The 20,771-nt window shown below is 33.0% G+C and overlaps 1 long non-coding RNA gene across 1 annotated transcript in view; it reads right to left on the minus strand.

Annotated features, from left to right (window-relative positions):
• LOC134760306 (uncharacterized) overlaps nucleotides 1-18,718 on the minus strand; it is a 30,734-nt gene extending 12,016 nt beyond the window's left edge. Inside the window, exon 1 of the long non-coding RNA XR_010137611.1 lies at nucleotides 309-18,718. This is a non-coding gene — a long non-coding RNA (uncharacterized LOC134760306). The remainder of the gene's footprint in view (nucleotides 1-308) is intronic.
• Between the last annotated feature and the right edge of the window lie 2,053 nt (nucleotides 18,719-20,771).

Below are 20,771 nucleotides of genomic sequence, written 5' to 3' on the forward strand. Positions count from 1 at the left end.
AATATATTTTTAAGTTATTCATTGTGCAGACATGTTTTCTAATGTTCAATGATGCTAAAGTTTATTTTTTTAATTGTCAAAAAAAAAAACCCTTCTTTTCTTAACGGTAGTTTTTGCTACTAGGGAAGAGGGGAAAACAAGAAAATGACATATGTATACGCTATCACTCTCATTCAGATCAGCACTATTTCCTGCTAGTAATATTCCAGTGGATACCTACATGATCTATTAATCCAAAATCTCTGTACTAGTCAGGAATGTTCAGAGAAACAGAATCAACAGTATGTGTGTATACGAAATTTGCTCACATGATTATGGAGGCTGCAAAGTCCCAATATCTGCATTCAGCATGCTGGAGACCCATCAGAGCTGATGATGATGCAGTTCCAGCCTAAGTCCAAAGTCCTGAGAACCAGGGAAGTCAACGGTGAACATTCGAGTCCGAAAGCTGGCAGGGTAAAAACCCAAGAGCCGATGTTTTAGTTCATGTCCCAAAGCAGGAAAAGATCAAAGTCCCAGCTCAAAGCAGTCAGGCAGAGGGGGCAGTTCCTGCTTACTCAGAATTTTTGTTCTATTCAGGCCTTCAACTGATTGGATGAGGGCCATTCATATTATGAAGGACAATCTGTGTTATTCCATCTACCAATTCAAATATTAATCTTACCCCAAAACACTTCACAGACAAATCTGTAATAATGTTTGACCAAATATCTGGGCAACAGTCAAGTAGATACATAAAATTAATCATTGCACATGCCTTGTTTTTATACATGCTGCTGCTGTACTTATTCATTTGATTCATATTTGACTACATCTTTTCCCTTATTACAAACCTTAAATCATTTGCCTTTTATGTAGACTAAAAACCAAACTCCACAATTTGGCAGAAGTACAGCAATTTGGTCCTAATCCCCCAACACCCCGCACATGTACCCTACACTCAAGCTACATTGCTCAGTGCTTTTCCTCAAAAGAATAAGATTTTTTCCTTTGTCTTTTTTTCTGTAACAAACATAGCTTTTTGAGTATTAAAGACTATTCCTCACTTTTTCTACTAGACAATAACTTATTCTTTTTTTATCTAGTTCCAAATAAATGATTTTTCTTTTAAGAAATCTCAGATTAGCCATTTAAATCCATCTCTCCATTGTGGTCCCATAGCTTTTGGTCACATTGGCTTTATGAGATACTATATTATGTTATACTGTATTATCATAGCATATAATTTCATTTCTTGAATTATCCTCAATTGAAATATTTCAACTAGAATGATAGAACATTCACCTTTCTTTATTCAATGCATCTCATCGTGTCTTGAAAATAGTATGCCCAGAAAAAATCTCAAGAACAAAAGAGAAATAAAGACTTTATGAGAAAAATACATCTTAAGAAAACTCATTTCAAACCTATCTATAGTACAGATATGATAATGGAGGAAATAAAATTTATAATATTTGGAAGGAAAGAAGTACACTTCACTATTAGATGACATAATTAGTTACGTAGAAATTTCCACAAAATCCACAAAAAGGTATTATAACTAATAATTGAGTTTAGCAAAATCACATGACACAAAGCTACTACAAATATTCAACTCCATTTTTACATAACAGCAAAGCTGATTAAAAATTTATATTAAAAGTACCATTTACAATATCAAAAATCATTAAGTTATTAATTGTAAATCTAAAAATATGTACAGGGTCAGAATGCTGAAAATTATAAAACACTAATGAAAGATATCAGAGAACACCTAAGTAAATGGAGTTATTTCCATTTATAGTGGAATGTTATTATGTCATTTCTCCCTAAATTGATCTGAAAATAGGATGCAATTTTAACTAAATCACAACAGGACTTTTTTGGAGAAATTCACGTGAAATTTAAAATTCATTTGGAAAGGCAACAAAACTAAAACAATTTCGAAAAAGTAAAAATTTGAAGGATTAAAACGATATAATTTTAATATTAACTCTAAAGCTACAATAATCAAGACAGTGTTGCATCAATGAAAGCAGAAATATAAATCAGTATAACAGAATAGACAGTGCAGAAATAAGCCCATATGCTTATGGTGAATCATTTTTGACAAAGTGCAAAGTTAATTCAATGAAGAAAAAATAATCCCCAACACACAGTATTGGAATATGAGACACACACACACACACACAAACACATATATATAACATATATATATACATATACACCCATACCTCAATCCAAACCTCGTATCACGTACAAAACTTAACACAAAATAGAACATATACCTAAATGTAAAACCTTAAAAAGAAAAACAAATAGAGAAATTATATATTATCTAAACTAAGAACCTCTACTCTTTTAAAGACATAAGAGAATAGAAAGTAAAGCCATAGTGTGGAACACAACATTTTCAAAACACACATTTGAACACAGAATTATAACCATAATATTTAAAGAACTATCAAAACTTTAAGAAATCAACTAAATAAACAACAGCAAAATATTTCAAACAACATCTGCCAAAGAAGATACATAAACGGCAAATCACACATGAATCTATGCTCAAGATCATTAGTTATTAGAGAAATGCAAATACAATCCTCAATACGATTCCATTATACAGGTATTAGAATAGCAATACTAAAATTAAAAATAAAGTTGGCAATACTAAGTGTCGACAAGGATACAGAGCAACTGAGATGCTCATACACTGGTAGCAGGAAAACAAAACTGTACATTTCCTTTGAAAAATATTTTCACAATTATTAAACATATATTTATCATATGATCAAGAAATCTCAGTCCCAGGTATTTACACAAGAAAAATGAACTTTCTTATTCACAGAAAGTTCTGTGGATGAAGGTTTATATCTTTTCTATTCACAATCACTAAACCCAAAAACAATCCAAATGTCCTACAACCAGTAAAATGAGGTTCTTCCATACCATGGAATATTAGTGAGCTGTAAAAGACATCAGAGCTCACTCTACTCAGGAAATGAAAATAATACTAAAGACCAGCTCATAGTACACATAAATTTAGCTAAGTATTTTTTCTTGGAACTTCACAAATGCATAGTTTTTGTATTAGGTATTAGTTATTAGTTATTGCTAATAATGCCAGTATTTGCTTATATGTTGTTATATGAAAATGATGGTGTTATAAAGAAATAATTTGTGTCTACAGCTTCATTATTGTCAAAAACTCAACTAGTTCTAAATTGTATAAAACTATGAAAGCTTGTGTTTTCATCACAAAGTCTGTATTTGTGTTTTGAATTTTAAATTTTTTAGGAATGTGTTCTGATGGCATGATTTTAACGACAAGAAAACATTCTGGAAATGTTACACAGATAAAGAAGTTTGTATCATATCAGATTGTTAATCACCAGACTGCTTCACTCATCAGAAACACTTGCTATGAATGAAAAAATAAAATCAGTTGAACTAAACAGTTTATTTGGTGACATTATAAAACTTTGATACTACATAAAAACTAATATTTACTATTCTTCCTATATTATTCTCATTATGTTTTAATATGGAAGTTCATCATAAACAACTCTTATGGCATGCTGAAATGCAGTATATGTTCTAGTTTTAAAATAAGTTTTATTGACAATGTTTGAATTACTGAATGAACCATTCTGCAAGAAATTTCTGTAATATAAGAAACTGATTTGATCCTAACTTAAAAATACATAAAATAAACAGCAAGTCTAATGTCTTTAGTAAATTATTTTCATACTTTCATGCCTGGAAGACAGACAGACAGACAGACAGACAGACAGACAGACACACACACACACACACACACACACTTCAATGGATCTTGATATTATACATCTGTGAAAAATTATCACCAGACACCTCCAAATTTAACAGAATATTTTGAATTTTATTTTCTTATCAAAGATCCACACCAGAAAAAAACATGAAATCCATTCTTTCTATTAAAATATAATTGAAATATAATTAAATTTATAAGGTTAATGATTAAAAGTAGCTATTGATGAAGAATTGAAGATAAATTTTAAAAATCCAAAATCACTTGCTTTATAAAAATAGATAAAAATGAATTCCATCAGCTTACTGTAATTATTTCAAATTCTTTTCTTCCAGTCTAGCACCCTGCCTCTCTGAGACTGGCTTCTCCATTGAGTGTTATGAAATCAACACACTAACATTTAGGATCAACATTATCCCCTATGATTGGCATTGTCATTTATCCAACCTAGATTATATAAATTAACAACCAAAATGCAAATTTATCACATTAAAAACTTCATTGACATACACATTATTGATTCAAAATGCACATATAGCAGTTTAGTATTGGGATTGCTACTTCACTTGTAACCTCTGTTTGGTCATAGTTGAGAAACAACAGAAAGTTGCAACTGTAATATTATTTTTATATAAATTACCTATATAAATGATTTTAATAAAAAAGTGTGCATTTTTTGCAACCCTGTCTTATTGCACATTTGATCTGAGTATTGAAATAATATTTGATCTGTTAAATCTAATAATAAAATTATTCTTATTTCATTTCTCTTTTATTTCATTTTTCTAATAATTTTATTTTTATGTTTGTTTTTAATTGTATTTGACAAAAGCATAGGTCTCTGACAATTGGAAATTAAAAAGCAAAACTGTCCCTCACAACAGATGGTTTGAGAAACAGTGCTATAAAATTTATCTCATATTAAAGACAAGGAAAAAATAGGATGATTAATAGTTTTTCACAGAAAATTGAGTTACGTTTTAGCCAGGTGCCCAAAGAATGTTAGTAAACATCAAACTGCAAAGTACAGTAGTCTTTAATAAAGCCCTATAGTGGGTTGGCTCTTAGCCCTGTCTTGTTAAAATTTTAATTAATAACCAGGAGGAAGAGAGATAAAGGGCATGTTTTTAAGATTTGTAGATGGCAGTAAGCTAGGAGTGACAACTAACTCAATAGACACAAAATCCAGGGAAAAAGTGGTTTTGACCATCTGTCATGCTGTGTAGAAGCTCAGACAACATTTTACGAAACTCAAGCAAAAGTCTGGTACTTTACAAAAACTCAGTGGTATACTTTCAAAGAAAAGGAAAGCTTTTTGGAGTAGTTCCTTAAAAAGAAAAATTTGGAAATTTTAATTGCATGTGCAAATAAATACATTATGATTAGCAGAATTAGGCTCCTGAAAATTCTAACACAGAAAGACACTTTGTTTACAAAAGACAAGTTAACATGGGTGAAGTTTCCCATTCTCCAGGCTCAAAAGTCAATTTCAAACTGGATTTTTATTTCTGCCTTTGTCAAGTATAAAGAATTTTTCTTCTGATCATGATTATCTCTCCATTGTTCAAATCCTAAATCAAATGACCTGAGGGCTTTTTGTGTCCTGGACCTTCAGTGGTACAATCAAGAAGAGCCATGGGATTCAAAATGGAAGTGTCAGAGCTGGGCAAAAGGTTTTTGGCACAGATGTGAGTATTTCTCTGCAAGCATGAAGCTCAGTGGGCAACAGGACAGGCTGACTCTGGGTATTGGCAGCTGTTCAAGCAAGAGGAGAGCGAGAGTGACAGCTCTGGGCCAAGTTGGTTTCCCCTGCTCTCCCTGATGTTGGGATTGAAGTCTGTCTGTCTTTACCCCTGAGAAGCTAAGTTCCCCCCATTCTTTTCTCTGGATTTCTTTCCCTTTTCTCTTTTCCTTTTGCCTTCCCTTTTCTTTGAAGAAACAAAACAAAACGACACTAAACACTTTCCAAGTAGGTAGGCAGCAGTTTGAGTCTATGTTTGAAAGGGAAGCAGGCAGCATAGAAAGCCACACAAGAAGCAGCCTTCATTTTTCAGCTTCTCAAGTTTAACTAAAAATGTCTGAGGAGAAATTGTTTCATGACCATGTTCATATTAATCATAATAGCTTACTATTAAAATGCACCTGTCTATATTAGGGAATAGTGTATGACATTTACTTCATCTTACAATGAGGTTTTAAAGAAATTTGGAGTATGTAGTAGGCAATTCCAAGTAATGTGCCTGATGCCTCCATTTCCACATTTCTAAAACGAAAATGACAGTAATATTGCACTCCATTTTAATAGCCATATTATTGGCTTAATTTGGATATGGCGGCCAAAGTGCCCTAAATTAGTCCCAGTAAATTCCTCAAATTCCTGACAGTGGTTTCACGTGTTCTCCTTACTTATCCCTCACCCCCTTCCTAGCCTGCATCTTCACCTGACTGCCTCAGTGCTGCATCCGCTGCTGACCACTTTAGGGATTGCCGCTGTGCTAGGGACACTGTCTGTCGCATGCTGACCACTGAGACGCCCCTGCTTCATCTTCAGGCAGAGCACATGACTACTCCACCTTTGGAATACGGGCAGGTCCCCCTTCATTCCTCAAAGCACAACGGTACCCTGGACAGAACTTTAACAAGATTATACTGAAGGTTTGTGGGAAAAGAAAGGGAAACCAGCCTCAGTGTCTTAAAGCTGAGACTTTCCTCAGGGCCAGCTGCTTAAGGAATGTGCAGACATCTTCAGAGGCACTCCATGGCCCAACAGACCTAGGAAGTATTTTCTACAACCCTTTGAGAGGCAGGATTCGCCTTGTTCCAGGTTGATTAAAAATGGAAACAAACATTCCCTCAAGTAGAGAGCCTCAGAGTGACACAATTGCATAACAGAGAGGCCCAAGCCCCTGACACACAGCCACCAAATATTCTGACAACACTCATCTGTCACAAAGGCCAGTAAAATCCTCCGGTATGCCCTTTCCCAGAGATCTAAAGTCCACATCGCCTCTAAAGAAGAGTTGCATGAAAACAAAGAGAAGTATGTAGAAACAATGGTGTTCAAATGAAGTTTTAGGAAAAGGAAATTTTTCAATAGGAAATAATTCATTGTGTGATCATTCTGCTGAAAAAAAAATGCTAGTCATGTTATAAAGATAAGACAGAATCACAACTAGAAGTTTATTTTTGAGGGCTGTTGTCCTTCACTTAAGTCTATCCTCAAATTTATGCATAGGTATTTGTTTGTTCGATTTTATTTTTAAATAATATAGAAAATGAAATATTTATGAAATATCTGATATTAAATAAAACATCAATGTATGAAATGTTTATAAAATATATATATACTGTTGTACTGAATGAGCTGGATCTTCAGAGTAAATTCCTAGAATTTGGACTGTAGATGAAAAGGTTAACATATATCTAGTTTTTGTGTGTGTGTTTTTTGTTGTTTGTTTTTGAGATATTTCCAAATTCCCTCATTAAGGATTTTAGCAGTTTGCATTCCTACTAAATATGTAAGAAAGTTATTGTTTCTACATACTCTTGCAAGCAGAGTATATTATATACTCTTGTTAGCAGAGTGTATTATTATGCATCTTAATTTTTGCCATTCTAATAATATGATGGTTTTTATGCGCATCTTTGGATTACCAGAGAGGCTAAACATCTTTCCATATGCTCAAAGAGGTTTTACATATGTTTTTGGTAGATTGTCTTTGTTTTTTTAATTCATTGTCATGAGCCTTATGTGACTTTTTGTCTCATGAGTTTCCTATTATTAAGGTATCAGTCCTTTATCAGTTATACAGTGGTATACATTCTTCTATTTTCCGTTTGTCTCTTGACTTTGTTTTGGTGTTTTTTGCCTATTCAATTACTCTCTTCTTAAAGTTTTATGCAGTCAAATGTGTCCAGATTTTCTTTTATTGGGTTTTTCTCAAATTGCAATTATGGTCTTAAGTAGCAGGCCAAATCTTAGTTCAGTTATTCTATTCTTATGTTGCCTACTAAGACTGTGTCTTCAGCATTTGTGGTCAGCCTGACAGGCAGAGTAAATGCAGATAATTTGTGCCTCTAATCCCTGGTACTCTCCTTTTCCTGTTTCCTCTTTCACTTCCCAGTGAAGATTTTTTTTTTTTTAATTTTTATGTATTATTTTTGCTTCCATGTGTGGTGCAGACAAGGGCTGGCCTCAGGCTAGAAGTGATGAAAATGAGAAAATCACTCCCGCCATTCCCTTTTACCACTGGTGGTTTACTTGCCAGTTTCTGCTAACTTTTGATCATTCCCCAGTGACTTCCAGTAGTTGTTCATTTTTGTATTTTCTCTAGAGTTTATAGCTACTATCTGTGGGAAGTTGATCTAATGGAAGCTAACTTGTCCCTTACCAGGAGTGAACCCAAGCATGTAAATTTTGTCAAAATTAGAAAGCCTTATCCTATACTCATGTCGAGGACAAGTTTCCAAAGTAATTAGACAATTCTAACTAGAAAAGTTAGAAATTAGAAAGTTCTAATTCTAACTAGAAAAGTTAGAAAGTTAGCTTTCTCAAATATTCATTTTTCCAAAAATTCTTAACTTTTAGTATAAAATCAATTTATTTCATTAAGAAAAAACGAATATTTTTGCCACTTATTGCAAAAGGTCACTCTGGTTTTAATAGTCTCTTGTATCGCTATCTGAAAAGTAAACTGCATAACTACCATGCCTTATAAAAGTGATTGTTTCAATGACCATAAGGGATATCAAAATCACCAATATCAGGTAACCAAGCTTTATCTATATGTACAATTCAAACAAAATATGATTTGATCAATAATGACCTATGCTGAGGAGCAAATGCACACATCATGAAGCCTCTGTTATTCAGTTTGAGGATTACTTTTATATTTCTATGAAAGATAAAAAATAACTAGAAAACAAGGGCAAAGTTAATGATAAGAACTGGGATCCATCCTCCTCTTTTACATTAAGTGTCCCAGTTCTTTACTGATAGTAACAGTAATTTCAAGGATGCTTGTTTAACTGGAGTCTGTTTGAATGGGTATGAGTCTCTATGCTGAATGGTCTCTAAAAGCTGTAAATAGTTACATTAGCATATCAAAAACCTTCCAAAGTGTCTTTGGGAGTTTTTATTTTCTTTTATCTGCAGGTTTTCTCTGTTTGGAAGAGGTTAGTAAGAAGTGTATCTTGGGATCTGAGTTTTATTTCAAGGTTATTGAAGTATCACAGGAGTGCAGTCAAATGAAAAACTAATGAATAATATCCAGGGGGCACTGCCAGTAAGACAACCCTGTTGTTTCAAGAAACTTGAGAAATAATTATAAAGAAAAATTTTTTCGAGTTTGTTGCTAGTGAGAATAAATTTTGACAGAATAGTCACCTTCTTTTTCTATGTCTGACTATAAATTGTAGATTTCCAATATTCCAATTCATAACGAATGCCTATCATTTTGTAGTACTAAGCTCTTATGTTCAAGAAATATCTAAACTTTAAACACAAAATTATTGTCTAAAATAAAACAATGTAATATAAAATAAATCCAAGATCATTTAAGATATTCATGTCTTTTTGTCCAATAGTAAGCTTTGGAGTAACTTTCAGGAGGTTTTCCCATACTAATTTTGTCATTAACAATGTGCCAATAAGAAAGGTCACTTATGTTATCTAGGTATAATTTTCTGCATACCCAGACTAGTTGATGACAAAAGTTCTTTCTTCTTGTAGATTGTCTGTTATCTACTATTGTCTAATAAATTGAAAATTCCTTTGTATAAAGATATACACATTAATAAATACATACAAAAAAATGGAAAATCAACACACACAGAGTGTTTCCTCATCATCCGACTTAAGAAATATTTTATCTTTTAAAACTTTTGTGGGCTTCTCAGCAAGTTGGCTTAACATGGAGCAGCTAAAATAGTTAGGAACCTGGAATCTTACTCTTTTAAAGAATGAGAAGACAGATGTCAGGACTACCACTGAAGTTACAAAATTTAAAAAGGGGGGAAAGCATAGAAAAAAGAAAACCAAATTCTGCACATAAACCCTAAGCCAATCTCTGGCACATCCAGGAACTACACTTGCATGCAGCAGATTCCAAGCACTGCTTATAAAGCTAAAAGATCTGAAAACATATCTCAACTGCTGTCAACAATAGGGGACTCAGTTTGCAGTTTGTGTTTAGCCATGTTAACCTTCTAAAACAAAAGGTTAAACATCATATAAATACCATTCTAGAAGAAAAGGAGGGAAAATATGGAGCAGAAATATATTTGAAGAATTAATGGACAAAAATTTTCCCAAGTTGATGAAAGGCATAAAGTTTACAAATGTAAGAAGATCATCAATCTTAGTGTAACTGATCCTATATTATAAAAATCACAAGGTGGTTAACTTTTCTTTGTCCTTTTCTTCCTCCATGCATGATTGCTTGCCCATAGTTATTTCAGTAGACAGTAGTCACTAATAATTGATTAACTTCATATTCTAACCACCCAGGGGTTGCTTGAAAGGTTAATAAACTTGTTTTTCTTTTAAAGAACAATAATCCTTAGGTCATACAGAGCTTTGATGGCATCTAGAAGTTCTATCTGAGGAGGGAGGCAAACAGCTTTGATCACGGAAGGTTCTCACCTCACACACACCTTCCTTATTCATAAAATCACCCAGTCATGTTCAAAAGCAGGTCAGACTTCAGAGTTTGCCTCTCCCACTCTCACGCTTTGGCCAAATCAAATAAACCTTTCTCTGCTCCTATCCACTGATGTATTATTGTTTGGCTTGCTCCACACTGGATATTCAAACCCAAATTTGGGGGTTCTAACAACAGCAGAATAAATACAAAGAAAATCACACCTAGACACATCATAATCAAACCGTTGATTCAAACCTTAAGGGAAAGTCTTCAAAGTAGAAATAGAAAAAGAACACTTGACGTACATGGGAGCAATAATATTAATGTCTGCTGACTTTCATCAAAAACAATAAAAACCAGAAGACAGTGTAATATTTCAAAAGTTTAGAATATTTTCAACCTAAGATTTCCATTGCCAGTGAAAATATCTTTCAGAAATTTAAAGCAAAATGAAAATATTTTCCAATAAGAGAGTGTGTCTATTAGTGTGAGAGGGAAATAATGTCTTGTCAGGAGAGCTGTACTACAGAAATTTTAAAGAAAATCTTCTAGTTGAAGGAAAATTAATAATGATATACACATTGTCAGCTAGCTTGACCTAATCAAAAATTATAAAGTGCTACACATAAAAATATCAGCATATGCATTCTAAATGCTTCCTAGAGAGTGCGTCTATTTGTGTGAGAGGGAAATAATGTTTTGTCAGCAGACCTGTACTACAGAAATTTTAAAGAAAATCTCCCAGTTGAAGGAAAATTAATAATGATACACACATTGTCACCTGGCTTGGCCTAAATGAAAATTATAAAGCGCTACACATAAATATATCAGTATATTCATTCTTTCTAAGTGCTTGTGTACATTTATCATGGTATGGTACATTTATAGACCATATTCTGGGCATCAAAGAATGCTCAGTAACTGAAATCACACAAAGCATCTTCTTAACCACGATAAACTAAAACATTAATAGAAGGATAGAAGAGAAAACTCTAAATGTTTTAAAACAACATGCAGTTGTACATATCCTATGGTTGAACAATATATCATAAGGTAGATACAAATACATATTCAATTGAATGAAATAAAAATGAGATATATAAAAATTTGTGAGGTAAAGCCAAGTCAGTACTTAAAAAAAAATTTAATGTGAAAATTCCTGTATTCGCAAAGCATGATTGCCATCAATTACCAGGAAGGATTTGGAGAAACTAGAACTCTCATACTCTGCTGGTTGAAATGTAAAATGGTATAAAAACTTTTGAAAACTGCTTTTCAGTTTCTTAAGAAGTTAAACATACATAGATGGAAATAAAACTTGCCTAGATTTTTCACTGTTTCTGTGAAAACCCCTCGCCTCCTAGAAATATTTTCACAAACCATTAGAGATCTCAACTAGATCTGTAGCCATTTGTCTTCTTAATTGTTCTGACCAATGAGATAGTCAACCTTCTATGTAAAATGGTTACAGTTGTATTAGGTTCTGGGTTAAGACTCCAAGGTACAAGAAAATATAATAGCAGCTACTTTCCTAGGTATTTACATATCAAAGGCGAATCAGCTCCAGGAACTTGGACACATCTCCATAAAAACTGGGTCACAAGGGGCTAGCTGGCTGTGAGAGAGACTTCATATACATTCATGCTGCAAGGCTGGAGTAAGGAGTCCCTTTCAGGAGGGGTGGGATACAGCTGCCTCTTCCCCCTTTATAAGCAGAGAAAAATTATTTTTTTTCTTTATTCCTAGCTATTGAACTGTCCAGCTATTTGTATAGGACAATTAGCCTACTTCTTACCACATTGTTCGAAGGGTAAGGACTAAGGCAAAGGGAGGAGCACACTTATTACTTACAGTGACATATATGATAAGATCTACCTCAAATTAACAACACCGTCATGTGCGCTTTTAGGTTAAAATTAATAAAAATGAATGTTAAAAATCCAACACACATATAACACACAACCCTGACATTCTACTTACAGGTATTTAGCCTATATGAATGAGAGAAGTAAATTTAATAGCAGAAATATACATAGAACAAAAATTGATAAAACTAGGAAACAAAGCCATCTTAGTAGATTTTAAAGCATCTCTCAGAGTTAAAGTGTGTGTGTGTACACCCACACATGTGTTGTTGATGACTTACACAATTTAAACAATGTGACTTATTAATGGACATATAGAAAACACTATGCCCAAACATTTCAGAATGCACTTTGTTTTCAAGGACACATAAATCATTTCCAATTATTGACCATATGCAGAACCATAAAGTGAGTTTCAAAAAATCTCCAAGTATTAAAATAACACACAATATTTTATAACAGTGCTATCAAATAAACATAACTACTAATCCCTATGTATTTGGAAATTAAAAGTGATAAATTTAAAGCATGCATAAAAATAATAATAAAAAATAGAAAATAATCTGAACAGTGAAAATATCATATATCAAAACTTACAGGATGCAATTAAAGCATTGCTTCTCCTCAGTCACCTTTTTAAACTTCTGACTTTCCCTTAAACATTAGTATTCCCAGAATTTATACCTTATTTATAATTTGTTCCATGCTACCTATTCTTGAGTGACAGCATTCCAGTACTGGTTTAACCCATCAGCTACATACTAATGATTTCCTAATACTATATCTATTTCTGACTGTAAAGCACTTGGATTTTCAAATGAGGCCAATTTACTAACAACCCAGAAGCTGAATGAGAATGCATCCATTTTATTCTTCCTCTCTTTTACCTTTCTTTAATTTAGAGGTAAATGGAAGTGTAAAATGAAGAAAACAATGAATGCCTTGTGAAATAACTACCTTTGGAGTTTTTCTTGGTTCCTCACTATATGACCTCAGGCAAATCTATTGGAAAGTTAAGGAAACTTTCTTAGGGTTTTGAAATCCAAACCCTAAACATCATCACTTCTACTGAGCCAGATGTAAAGTAAATATCACAATGAGAAAGAATGTCCCTCTTCTGGTGAACTATTCAAGGAACTAGACATGTGGGCCTGCTTTAGCTCCTGAAGAAAACAGAGAATGTAAGAGGCTAAGAACGGTTGCGCTAGCCATGTGTAGGTCTGTCACAACGTGCCCTTCTTAAAAGCATCTGAAACAGAACACTCAGAAGTAAACAGGGTGTACTTGAAGAGTACTCACTCCCATCATTTTCATGGTCATTGTCATCATCCTAAATGGAAAGCTAGGAGAGTAGAGTAATTCTATCCAAAACAGAGAATATGAAATCAAGAATGACAATAGCTGATAACCTACATTTTGATATACTACACTTTTTCATTCATAATACCTTAAAAACAAACATAGAAACAAACGACCGTGCTTTTTCTAAGTTTGGTGTTAAGTGCTTATTTTTGACTTTTAGTTTCGCCAGGGGCTAGGTCTAGCTATTCTCTGGCCATGTTACTTCTCCCCTACTGTCTAAAGCAAGAAACAAACAAAAGAAACACAGCTTTAATGTAACCTTAGTTTTAACGTAAGTTGGTGCCTCTTGGTTTGAGGCAAGAAATGTTTTGAGGGTTGAGAAAAATGAATCCTTCACCTATGGCTTGAGATGCCAAGCTGGTCACTGTGATGACCACTGATCACTGAAGGAGACCAGGACATTTTTGAAACTGAAGTGACTTTTAATCAATCCCCCCCACCATTTTGTTAAAAGTTGAATGTAGAGAGGCCTTGAAAGTTGGAAAGCATGATGCCAAAGCAATTCAGTGTGTAGGAAAGAACAAGAAAACACCGAAATAAAATTATCTTGAAAGGAAATTTTAGGATGGTAATTTAAGTTCAATAGAAGTTCCTAATGGTTTTTAAGGGGTTAGGGGTATGGGATGATGGCTGATTTCTGTGTAATATATACCTAGTGTAGGCAGCTCTTCTAGATCTAGTAACAGTGATCCAGTAGGTTGTCCTTTTAAAAAACAGCAAACTAAGCAAAGAGATGAACTAAAATGAACTGGCCTTTTGGCATGAGCCACCAATGTCAACTCCACAAAATGGTATAAGCATGCAATTTTGGCCCTCACACACAATTGTCATTTGTTTAGGTAAGCAGAACCAGTTCTCTATAGTGATACTTTATACCAGTGAGAAGCAGTGCAAGTTTTGGCCACATGGGATTTTAGGTTGTTTTTCATTTTGTGTTCGGAATTAGTCCTGAAAACTTTTGATTAAATTCCAAGAAATTTTAGACTTTTTTTTCTTCTGTGTGTCTTTCTCCCCCATTTATTTAGTAGCATGAGGAAGACCTTAAGTAGAAATAATTATAAAATGGAAGATAAGTAACAGCACGCATACCTGAACTGGTAAAACAGATTGTTTTAAACATACTTTATCACTTTGATTTCTCTCTTTTAAGGTTGAAAATTTTCTTTTTTACTTAAAGATTTATAAACCCTTTTCCACATTAAAAGTATTAAATCTTTACCAGTTTGTAGTACAATCTTGTTTTCTAATTTGGTGCTCTTTTTTAATGCCGTTATTATTACTTTTTTGTTTTTTGGATATATAGAAGATATAAAAATATGTATGTAAACATTTCAGTATTTTCTTACGTGGTTCCTGGCTTTGGTCTAATGATTAGTTAGTCCTACCTCTTTTACCCTCAATATTATACAAGCAATTATTTCCTCATAGTAATCTGAAATGTCTGTGATCACATTTATGCCATAAATCCACTTGAAATATATTTTAGGGTATGTAAGAAAAATAAGATTAGTTCTTAATGTGTATGTTTCACCCATTAGTTATTGAATTGGAGATACTATAAGGTACTTTAGAAAGCTATTAAGAAAAAACTTGAAATATATCCAAATAAATTAGCAATCAGCTCAACAGTTGTGTGACAATTAACATTACTGGATCTACATTTACCTTATTATTGAAAAGTAGATTATACTTTTAATCTCAATTCATATCACTTTATCTATTAATGTACCTTTCTAAACCTAAAAGCGAAAGAAGATTAAGAAAAATGCTAGTAGATATTTCTCAGAGAGGGCTTTTGTGGTGCCCCTCATATTTCTCTGTATTTTTAAAGACATTCTTCAAAACATACCTATTTTTTAATACAAAAAAAGGACTTTTCTAATTTTTCTCCTTCCACAATACTGTACTATAATGAGAGCAAAGAATATTACTTTAAAAAATGCTGAAAATGAGCGAAAGGGTAAGATTAAAACAAAATTTTTTGCAAATGGTTGAAAAAGAACAATTCTTGTTAAAGTGGGACAGAGAGAGCACAAGTGCACAGAAATGGACCTGTGGGAGCTCTTGCGGGAGCCGTTGTTCAAGCAGAGATCTCTGAAAAACCAGAGCTACATATGGAAAGGAAAGAACTTCAGAAACAGTTGATCCTCATTATGTGCAGATTTGCATTTGTAAGTTTGTCTTCTTGCTAAAATGTATGTTACCTCAAAAATCAATAATCACTGTCAATGGTCATTTGCAGATATATGCAGAGTGGCAAAAAATTTAAGTTACCTGGAGAGAGAGCACATTCCCAAGTGAGGCTGAACAAGGTAGTGCTTTGCCTGTTTGTTTCCACTTTCATGCTATAAACAAGTACATTTTTAAGGGCTTATTTAACGCCGTGTTTTTCAGACTTTTTTGTGTGATTTTTGTTGGTGAGTTTGCTGTTTAAATTGGCCCCAAAGTGTAGTGTTGCAGGGCTGTCTAATATTGTTCCTAGACTAAAGAAGGCTATGATATGCCTTACAAAGAAAATACAAGTGTTACATAAGCTTCATTCAGGTATGAGTTACAGTGCTGTTGGCTGTGAGTTCAATGTCAAAAACCAATCAACAATATTTATTATATAAGGTGTCTTTAAACAGAAACACTCATGAACCAAGGTTATTGACTGATAAAAATTTAGTGACCAAAGGCTTCCAGGACACTAACCCTGTATTTCTCCAGGAGCAATAGGGTATTGTTCACTAATTCAGTGTTTGCAACAATGTTATATGACATAATTACTGCAGAAAACAAGAAACAACTGTAATTGATTGTACTATTATCCGCCTAATGCAGTGGATTTCCCTCCACTACACAGTGGAATCCCCTGGAGGGTGAGCATTTAAAAAATGCAGATGCTGGTTACCCATTTTACCCTCCCCCCAGGTCATGGAAATCTGAATCTGTGGAGGTCTCTGCTTTGATGTTTTTAACATCTCAAGTAATTCCAGAAATTCTTCTTTTCTACAAAATTATACCTCAATAAAGCGGAAGTTGTTGATTAAAAGGCTCTTTTCAGAAGATAACATCATCTGGGATGTTGCTCTTCTCTCCTTCCTTCTAGCTTCCTGGAATGCAGCAACGATGATTTCAGCTCTACTAGCCTTCTTTGCTCATGAGGCAATTTTGAAAATGACAAAAACTAGTTTATTTAGTTTATCTTACCAGCTAGTACCTCAATTCCAACAATCTTGGATGCCACGATTTAAAATCCCTTTTACATTGTTTCCTAAGCCTCATATTCTTATAGCCACTTTACCCTCTATAATCAGTCCCTTGCATGCAACCTTATCTCTTATTTTTTTTTTTTTCTTCTGTCATCTCACTCACTCCTGGGGAAAACACAATCTGGCTAATCTAGCTTTCCATTTTTTTCTACACTTGCATGTGTGCAGCTGAACAGAGCTGGGGTAAAGCAGGTTTCTTACAGAAAGTGAACAGCCATTACTTTCAAGAAGGCCATTAGAGCTGTCTAGCAACAGTACAAAATTTCCCCTCCATACCCTTTACTCTTTCACTCTTCTAGATGACTATTTTTATACCTCCTTTTCTCTTATCCAGCCTCCAAGACTTCTTTCCCCATCTTTTTTCTCATCTATTGATTCTGCTTCCTATTTCATTGAGAAAACAACTAGTAAAAAGAGGTAAGTAGAATAATATATTCAAAATTCTGTAAACCTAGGACTGTATGTTCAGCCAACTTACGTTGCAAGATTGAATGTCATAAAAAGACATTTCAGGCAAACAAAAATTGAGAAAATATTAAAGATGCACTTAAGGCAGAAAAAAAATGAGCACAGAATAAAGGCTTGAGCAGTATGATGGTACAGAAAGAAAAACATAAACATATGAATAAATATACAAATACTGGTTGTATAAAAGAGTAATAATCACTTTTCATTTTTCTTTAATAAGCCCTGAAATAATAGAAATAGGATGCATTGCTTTTAGTAAAAGGAAGGGAGACATTAATCATCTCAAAATAATTCAAAACAGAAGTAAGTTGAAAAGGAATATATTAATAGTTAAAAGAAGTATAGACAGAAAGTACATGCTAATTATAAATAAATCCATGCATATCAATAATCACATAGATATAAACACTCCAGATAAAAGACAACGATTGTTAGAATGTCAGTAAAATCCAGCTATCTTCTATTTACAGTATGTATATTAAAAACATCAGGCCACAAAATGTTTGGTAATATCAAAATGAAAATTTACATCTCAAACTAATACTAAACAAAGTTCCAACATACTGAAGATAAAAAGTAATAACAAGAGATAAATAGTGCTATATAAATTTAAGAATAACTCAACCATGAGTTTCACTGGAAGTCAGAAAACATTTAGAAGGGTTAATGAATAAACTACATATCAAAATGTGTGGAATATAAGCAATATGGTTTAACAAATAAATTAGTAGCCTTAAATTAGTAGAGTAAAAAATAATAATAATTTAAAAATCAGAATGAAAAAAAAAATTACCTCCTGACATTGAGGAGCTGGCCTGTCACCATCAGCCAGGCCCAATATCCTCTTGTTGAACATGAACATTTCACAGAACAAAACCACTCCGTCACCTCAGTGATCAAGACAAAAACAACACTACTCCACAATCATGTTTGAATACAGAAAAAGCATAAACATTTTCTAAACCACAAAACAGTGCACATTCCTGTCTCCCGGTTAATATAAGCAATGGCTACTTTTTCATCAATTACAGCTTTAGCCTCTCTGTATTCATGTCTCCTTCTAGAAAAGATTTATTCAGATACCCAATCATAGAACTACTCCCACTTCCTGAGAATAGCTAATCCAGAGAAAAGCCACACTTCTTAAATATTTCTCACTAAAAGAAGCAACAAATCCAGCTTACTCCTGGTGGGTTTTGGCAGGACACTGACAAAAAAAAAAATGGATCATATATCTAATTAAAGAAGATACAAAACACAATATCAAAAGCAAATTAGAAAAAAATAAAATAGAATGAAGGACACAGGTAAAATCAGAAGCCAAAGTTAATGCAACAGCAAATGTACATAAAATAGAAGTTAGAAACAAAGTAAAACTAAAAGTTAATCTTCGAAAAGACTTATATTATAAAATTAATATAAGTAATTATTACTCCAATTAAGTAATAAAAGCAAATAAATATATTTATATTATAAAATTTATATTATAAATTTTATTTATATTATAAAATTAATATAATTATTACTCCAATTAAGTAATAAAAGGAAATAAAGCACACATGCTCAATATTAAGGATAGAAAAAAATATGTAGGGGGTGAATAGAGAGGCAACAGAATATGCATTTTGAGTAAACGTAGGTCAATAAATGTGAAAAAGAAAAGGACACAGACTGGGTAATAGAGTACGACCCCATCTCTACAAAAATAATTAAAAACAAAACAAAACAAAACAAAAACTAGCCAGGTGCGGTGGTGTGCAGCAGTAGTTCCAGTTATTTGGGAGGGTGAGGTGGGAGACTGCTTGCGCCCAGGCGGTCAACGTCACGCCACGCAATGCAGCCTACGTAACAGAATGAGACCGAAAAGACAAATTCTTAAAACTACAACTTGCCAAAACAGACTTACAAAATAACTATATGAGCTAAATAGAATAAGCCTATAAGCACAAAATACAATTTTACACATTGTTAAAAAGCTTCCCACAAAGAAAATACAATGGTCAGACGGCTTTACAGATAGGTTCTAATGAACATTCTAGCATTAAATCATTTCGATCTTATGCAAACTCTTCTAAAGAACATAAAAATGAAAGATTTTCAACTTATTTTATGTGACAAGTATAATGTTGACTTCAAAACTAGGCAAGTACAATATGAGAAAAGACGATTACAGGCAAATCATAATTACAATTGTTGATGTAAACATCTTAAATTAATTATTAACAAAGAAAATTCAGCAAACTATACAAATATAATGAATCATTCCCAGGCTCATTTTATCATAGCAAACCAAGTTGGATTTAATCTCAAATAAGAAAAGACTTTCACAAAATGCATTACATTAACAGATAAAGGCAAGAAACACATGAGAATCTTCATAAGATGGAGGAAAAACATTCAATAAATTTCATCATGCATTCATGATAAGATGTCACTTATGGAACTAAGAATAGAAGGAAATATCACGTCCTGATAAGGTGAACCTATGAAATACATACAATGTCCATTTTGGAAAGTAGTGAAACATTAGAAGCACTCCATTAACATTATAAATAGCACAATACCCATTACAGGTATTACCATATCTATTCAGTATTTCACAGGGGGTCCTAACAAATGCAGTAAGAATATTAAAAAGTTATAAAATTAGAAAGAAAATATAATTCTTAGTAATTACATGTTACCAAACCATATACATAAATATCTCCAAAGAGTTTACAGGCAAATTGTTGAATTAGTAAGAAGATTTAATAAGGTCCCTGATACAATATAAATACACAAAAATAAACTGTATTTTCTGTATACTAGGAAGAGTTAGAACATATAATTAACAATAAATATAATCCACAGTAATAACAATATATAAAGTGCTCTGACTTAAATCTACCAAAGAACTACCAAGTATTAGATAAAAGGAGATGCGTACCATGCCCATGAATAGGGACTAATTAATGTAAAGATGTCAATTCTCCCAAAACTGATACAATGCATTTAAAATTAAAATGCATTGTTCTTTGTTTGTTTTGAGTAAATGTGCAAACTAATTCTAAAATGCATATGTAAGAACAAAGGCTTAAGAAAATCCAAGACAACAATGAGAAAGAAAATAAAGACTCATCTTGCCAGATTTCAAGGCTAACAATAAGACTGTAGTAATAAAGACAGTGTGGTATTGTCATTGATGTAATCAAATTTGCCAGTGGAATAGAAGAGAAAGCCCAAAGTAGCCTCCTACAAAACACAGAGACTTGATATTTGGTAGAGATGGCATTGAAGGTTAGTGTTGGGGGGGGGGGAACACATGATTATTCAATCTTTTTAGTTTAGGACAATAGGTTATTCATACAAAAAAAAAAGTCAGAATAGAGACAACAATTAATATAAAGTAGATTAAATACTTATATATGAA

The sequence above is a fragment of the Pongo abelii genome, chromosome 17, assembly GCF_028885655.2.
Source record: "Pongo abelii isolate AG06213 chromosome 17, NHGRI_mPonAbe1-v2.0_pri, whole genome shotgun sequence".
Taxonomy (NCBI): domain Eukaryota; kingdom Metazoa; phylum Chordata; class Mammalia; order Primates; family Hominidae; genus Pongo; species Pongo abelii.